Below are 7,143 nucleotides of genomic sequence, written 5' to 3' on the forward strand. Positions count from 1 at the left end.
CAAATATGTGTGATTCACAGATTACCCCATTTTCTTAGCTGAAACCTATTTTCTGAAGCATTTTCAAAGTAGCTATTTTATTTTGTTTTCCAGGAAAATCTAACAAAGATAGTGTCCATATAACTCTACTATATATTAGAGAGGGAAAAAAAATCCCATCTTGGCAACTGTTGTTTTACTTTATTCCTAGAGAGGACCACCACTCTCAACTAAAAAGATGTTAAAAAATAAAATAAAATGAATTTTCAAAACTGCTGGGACAAAAAAGCTGACTGATGTGAGTTCTATAAAATCATTTCCCAAACCAGCAGTTAAAGAACATGTACAACTGAGTGGACTAAATGTTTGAATAAATACTTCTTTAAGAACCTTAGAGAGAAGTGCTCGCTTCGGCAGCACATATACTAAAATTGGAACGATACAGAGAAGATTAGCATGGCCCCTGCATAAGGATGACACGTAAATTCGTGAAGCATTCCATATTTTTAAAGTCTACAAGCAATAAATGCTGGAGAGGGTGTGGAGAAAAGGGAACCCTCTTATACTGTTGGTAGGAATGCAAACTAGTACAGCCACTAGGGAGAACAGTGTGGAGATTCCTTAAAAAACTGGAAATAGAACTGCCTTATGACCCAGCAATCCCACTGCTGGGCATACACACTGAGCAAACCAGAATTGAAAGAGACACTTGTACCCTAATGTTCATCGCAGCACTGTTTATAATAGCCAGGACATGGAAACAACCTAGATGTCCATAAGCAGATGAATGGATAAGAAAGCTGTGGTACATATACACAATGGAGTATTACTCAGCCGTTAAAAAGAATGCAATTGAATCAGTTCTAATGAGGTGGATGAAACTGGAGCCTATTATACTGAGTGAAGTAAGCCAGAAAGAAAAACACCAATACAGTATACTGACACATATATACGGAATTTATAAAGATGGTAATGATAACCCTGTATGCGAGACAGCAAAAGAGACACAGATGTATAGAACAGACTTTTAGACTGTGTGGGAGAGGGAGAGGGTGGGATGATTTGGGAGAATGGCATTGAAACATGTATACTATCAGGTAAGAAATGAATTGCCAGTCTATGTTCGATACAGGATACAGGATGCTTGGGTCTGGTGCAAAGGGATGATCCAGAGAGATGATATGGGGTGGGAGGTGGGAAGGGGATTCAGGTTTGGGAACCCATGTACACCCGTGGCTGATTCATGTCAATGTATGGCAAAACCAATACAGTATTGTAAAGCAAAATAAAGTAAAACTAAACATTTAAAAAATTAAATTAAATTAAATTAAAAAAAAAAAGAACCTTAGAGAATATTTTGAAGTTCTAGTAATCTGATTCAAGACAGTAAAGTTACTTAGCAGGAACTTGGAGGATCCAAAGAAAGGAGAACTGATTGTATCTCTTATGATCCCTCTCAGAGACTCTATGTCTTAGCAGAAGTCAGTCAGCAAATAGTTAAATCAAACTGCTGAAGGAAGTGTACTTTACACATACTTGGGATTTCTCATGAGCTCTAAGTGACTAGTCCTGACCACAAGGAAGAGGCAGAATAGCATCTTTGCCTTAGTGTAGGTTGGAGCCACCTGCATGGACTTTGGCTAATGGAGTACCCATGATGAATTTTTGTTTCATGAGGAAAAAAAAAGCTCTGGGTAGATTCTAATGTTTGTATATTAGGATGAAGCATGAAATTCCCAATGATATTCGCAACAGTGATGAACTTTACCTGATGAAAGAAGCTATTTTGTTAAATATATATGTTCATTTGTAAAATAAATACATGCTCACTTTCAGACATTTGGAATAAATATACATATATGTACATGGTGTGTGTGTGTGTTTGTGTGAAAATAAATTTGTCCCATAACCTGCAACCCAGAAATGACTGGTATTGTCTTTCTGGAGAATTCCCCTTTTATTTCCAATATTATAAATGAGGCTATTGTTCATGAAGTATTGTATCTTGTTTTTCCTAATAATATTATATAATAAGCAGTATCCCATGTAGTTAGAAATTCTTCCAAATAACCATTAAAATTACACAATCTGCAACCCTATATGACTCCTGTATTCCTTGTTCCTGCTTGAATGAATGAATGATATACAGTGAACATCTTGGTACACAATTTCTGTTCTAAATTTGGAAATATGCCCTTGTATTAAACGTATGCAATGTCCATGTAAAACTCCTGGGTTAAGTCATTGGAAAAGTTGAAGCCTCTGATACAAATTGAATTTTTTTACAAAAAGAGGGAGCAATTTCTATCGCCCCAGAAGTCAATCGGGATGCTTGTTGTGTCTCCATCAACACTGAGCATTCTTACTGAAAGAGAGATGGTATCTCTCCTCCTAGGACAAAAGGCACTAATTGATTGTCACTTTACAAAGTGTGGTCCTGGTTGGATGTTGGTGTTGATGGAACTTCATATGCATAGACCTGTGGGGATGAGCAACCTTCTGAAGGCATCCCCAGATACATTAGGGACTGCAGGTGTTGCCTTAAGTCTCCCCTTGTTGCCCATCCAGGTGCCCAGACGTGCAGCCTTTACAGCCCACGTGTAGCTCACACTGAGCTGCTATGTCTGACAGCATTTGGCCAGCAGGTTTGGCCAAACACTTCTTGAGCCATCTCCTGAAAACAAAAACTAGGCTGTATTATTGGCATAAAGAAGGACACTTCTTCTTAGGGTTTGTCATCATTTTGAAGTATGAAATAACAGCTTAGCAGTTGCTGTGGGATGTGGGTGGGGAAGCGGGGGCCTCCCCTGTAAAGAAGACTTGGCGAGGCACAGGAGCCTGGGAGTTGGGGGGAACAGTGCTGCAGAAGCTGCTGTCTGGGGTCCTGACTATGCCGGGACCGGTCAGCTTTCCTCTCCTTCTCTCTGCTCCTCCTTGGCACATTGTTGTTGCGGTGCGGTCACTAGCCTATCCGACTCTTTGTGACCCCATGCACTGTAGCACACAAGGCTCCATGAGCAGGTGAGTGCAATTCTAGGGGCCCTTTCATTCAATTACTTCCGCTCACCTTAATATATATGTTGCAAAGTTCCAGTTTTCAGAAGAGGTGAGGAAGGTCCAGCCCCACTTCCTCTACTGGTTTGTTTCAGCTCCATCACTGGGAGGGGTCACAATAGAGCCCACCTGGCCACATGGACCTGCCTCTCCCATAGAGGCTAGGAGTAGGGAAAATTTATCCAAAAAAGTGTTTATGGGAAGAGGATCCCTCCTCCAGTAAATGTGAGCAGAAAGCAGGCGTCTACAGTTTTATGTGCACGTGGGTTTAATTATAGGACAAAAAGGACCATATAAATGGGCAGCTTTGCCTCATAATTTGTGGGTTGTAAGTTGTTCTTCCAAGAATCGAGACTGTCACCCTGTGAATTTTAAAGTGATATTATAACCAAGGCTTTAAAAGGCATTTTAAATTGTTATTTAGATTAAATGCTAATCAAAAATTAAATATTAATTAAAATTCTGGGTTGTTTATCTATTTAGTAGTTTTGTCTCTCTAAAATGCCAAAAACTGATTATTTGACTAACAAATGCCACAAATAATTCTGACATTTTCTTAGCCAAGGTGTCAGTTAAGAAGCAGTATGCGATGATGACAGAGAACGGAACAGTTGTTGCTTAAACTTTTCTGCTTTTCTGTAGGATATTTGACACAAAAGATTGTCATTAAGAATAAAGCTGGCCTAAAATTTGAGGAAAAATTGGTATATCATCTATAATTTTGGAGAAGAGGCACATAATTACAATTTTTGCCTACCTCGGAATAACAACCCTGAGGGTTTTGAGAAAACATTTTCAAGAGGGTTGGGACGCATGTTTCAGATGACACATTGGATAGCTTCCCATCAAGGGGCCTTTTCTGAGGTCTTTTCAGTAATGGGATTTAATCAAGGACTAAAATAAGGTTGGTGGTCCAGGTAGGCTTCTGAGGCCTTTAATCAAATTTCAAAGCCTATTAAATTTAAGAAACAAATTATCTAGTCATCAAGACTCCTTCATTGAAACTCCTTCATTGAACCCTTGCTATGTCTAATTTACCACATTTTTGGAGTATTATTGTTCTTACTGGTTAGTAGAACCAAGGCCTTTTATTCAACCTCTATTTAGAATATATAAAATATATTACAGATTTCGATTTCTCAGTGGTATGTAAATGGTTATCTGTACAAGAAATAACTTGTTGACCCTGATTAACGATTTTGTCTGAGCTGTCTACATCTATTCATAGTAATTCAAGCCAAGTTTCACTCATAGTGTTTGCAACATAAACATACGTCATGAAATCAGCCTTGAAAATGTTCTCCATAACCTTTAAACTGTGTTGGGTGGAGTAACTCAAAACGTACAATTTATTGAAGGTCTTTCTATTTCACATTTTGTCTGGAATTATTTGTTTGTCAGAAAATAGGTCCCTGACACACAGCAGGTAGGCAGGCGAGAATTGGTTGACTGGAAGAATGAACCCAGACATCTCTTTACACTGTGGGTTTTCAAGTCCACAGAAAGACCGATGGCTTTCTGCTCCCCTAAATCCAGAAGCACCTGGAGATAAAACCCTCCTCCAAAGACAGACACAGAACATCTGTGAGAAAGCAGTGGTGACCAAAGGATGCCAACAGCCCTTTCTACTCCCCAGGATAAGGACCTGGGCGGGAATTTCCGCTTATCAGGTGTGTGTCAAAAACCACACAGGAATGAATATCCTGTTTCCAGTAGTTGTTACTAAGAAATCAGATTCACACACACAGAACAGCAGAGACCATGGGTTTTACAAACAATCTAATAAACTCAAATGCATATTTTCTTTACATTAACAATAGACTTGTTCTCATTGACCCTTGAAAAAAAATATCCTAGTTAGAAATCTACTGCTTTTAAGAAGACCAAACCAGGAGATGCAAAATGGATTGTTTACCTATATGTTGTCAATATACTCTGTAATCCGTTATATCGGGAAGAAACAGACGTGGGGCTTGCTTGTTTCCTGACAAGCACAAACATCCGCCAGCACATCGCTGACGCTCTCAGTGTGTCACTTAGAATACTTTTTCTTTAAAGGTGACAGTTTGCTCCTGCTATGTCAGGAAGCATTGAAGTCAGTTCCCTTTGGCCAGACACAAACATCACAGGCAGCTGCCTGGTGATTTTTCAGAGACAGTTATTTGAAATTGCTTAAGATGCTACAAGCACATCATGATTTTAATAAACTTTCCAAAGTGGAGGGTGGAATTCCTTGGATGCTCTTCGTTCTTTATGTGAAAAACGTTTTCAGTCAATGGCAGGCACCTCTCACCTTACCTTTCCTTGTATTCAATTCCCTTCATCACTTTGTAGAGAATCTTTGTAGAAGTTATATAATTAGAATAAAGATGTCAGCTGTAAAGACTGGACGTCACTAAGGCCCATGCAAAGGTAGGACAAAGGGAAAAGTCATTGTGTTTCAGTCAATGATATTTTTAAGACAAAATATTAATTTATATAATGTTATTTGCTTTTTATTGTGTTTCTTTGTAATGGTGATATTATTACTACTAATAGCGATTAACTATTCACTGAGCTCTTGCTGTGTCAGGCATTGTTCTCAGGGTTTCTCACAAGTTGATAGCTCAGTTGGTAAAGAATCTGCTGCAATTCAGGAGACCCCGATTCAATTCCTGGGTCAGGAAAATCTGCTGGAAAAGGGATAGGCTACCCATTCCCAGTACTCTTGGGCTTCCCCTGTGGCTCAGCTGGTAAAAAATCCACCTGCAATGTGGGAGACCTGGGTTCGATCCCTGGGTTGGGAAGATCCCCTGGAGAAGGGAAAAGCTACTCACTCCAGTATTCTGGCCTGGAGAATCCCACGGGCTGTATAGTCCATGGGGTTGCAGAGCCGGACACGAGTGAGCAACTTTCACTTTCATTACTTCATCCAACCATCAGAATTATTAATATTCTCAAAGCCCAATCACCCCTATTTTACATTAAAGAAACTAAGTGATTCTGTAAATCTTTTGTTTCACACTGAGGTCCAGGTGTTTGAACTTTCAAGCAGGAGAAGCAAGTTGGTCCCCTGGGAGGCTGGTAAACTCCTCTCCAGGGACCAAACCCTTTGCAAACATTGAGTACCAAAGAGAGGGGACCCATGAGGTGATCACTCTCACAGTCCCATGAGAAATGCAGACTGACAAGCCCAAGTTCTCTAATCTGCCAGGATGACACCTAAAGATAATATTTTATGCAAATATTCAGTTCAGTCGCTCAGTCATGTCTGACTCTTTGCAACACCATGGACTGCAGCACACCAGGCTTCCCTGTCCATCATCAACTCCTGGAGCTTACTTAAACTCATGTCCATTGAGTCGGTGATGCCATCCAACCATCTCATCCTCTGTCACCCCCTTATCCTCCTGCCTTCAATCTTACACAAATATTATTCTCACTTAATTTAGTGGATGGATCTCACTAGAATATGGGTGATTTCTCTGTTTTGTAATTTCCTCTCAATTTACCTTTGAGAGGATATTGTCTTCCCTTAATCTTGTTTTTATTTAATTTTTACTATCTTTAACATTCAGAGGCCTAAAACCGGTTTTTCTAAAGTGCGGATCTGAAGAGACTCTTCTCTTGAATTTGGTCTGTTAAGTCCTGCAAGCTTCTCCACTCTTCACCCCTCATCCTGCATCCTCAACCCCCTAATCTGGTAGCAGGTCCCACCACGTGCCTGGAATGTGAGATTTTTCCAAAAGAAGATTCATGCTCTCTTGGGCCTCCATGTCCTCGATCATTTTCTCCTTTGCTTGGAACACTCACTCTCCCTCTTTTTTCTAGATATCACCCTCATCAGTCAACACTTAAGTGAATCATCGCTTCCTCTGAAAAGTCTTTGCTAACACTTCCATTGTACAGCAAAGTAAATCATTATCCATATACATATATCCACTCTTTTTTAGATTCTTTCCCCATGTAGGCCATTACAGAGCACTGAATAGAGTTCTTGTCCTATACATATGTGAGTGCTCAATTTCTCAGTTGTGCTGAGAAACTGAGTGTTGTTTCTCAGCACAACTGAGTGTTGTCACTCTTTGAGACCTCATGGACTGTAGCCTGCCAGGTTCCTCTGTCCGTGGA

General features: G+C 39.9%; 1 non-coding gene across 1 annotated transcript; it reads left to right on the forward strand.

Moving 5' to 3' along the window:
• The first annotated feature begins 380 nt into the window (after positions 1 to 380).
• LOC120869623 lies at positions 381 to 487 on the forward strand. Its single transcript, XR_005722591.1, has one exon. It is a non-coding gene; the product is annotated as a U6 spliceosomal RNA (small nuclear RNA).
• Positions 488 to 7,143: the final 6,656 nt, after the last annotated feature.

Source organism: Oryx dammah, unplaced genomic scaffold (genome assembly GCF_014754425.2).
Source record: "Oryx dammah isolate SB20612 unplaced genomic scaffold, SCBI_Odam_1.1 HiC_scaffold_10, whole genome shotgun sequence".
NCBI classification, from domain to species: domain Eukaryota; kingdom Metazoa; phylum Chordata; class Mammalia; order Artiodactyla; family Bovidae; genus Oryx; species Oryx dammah.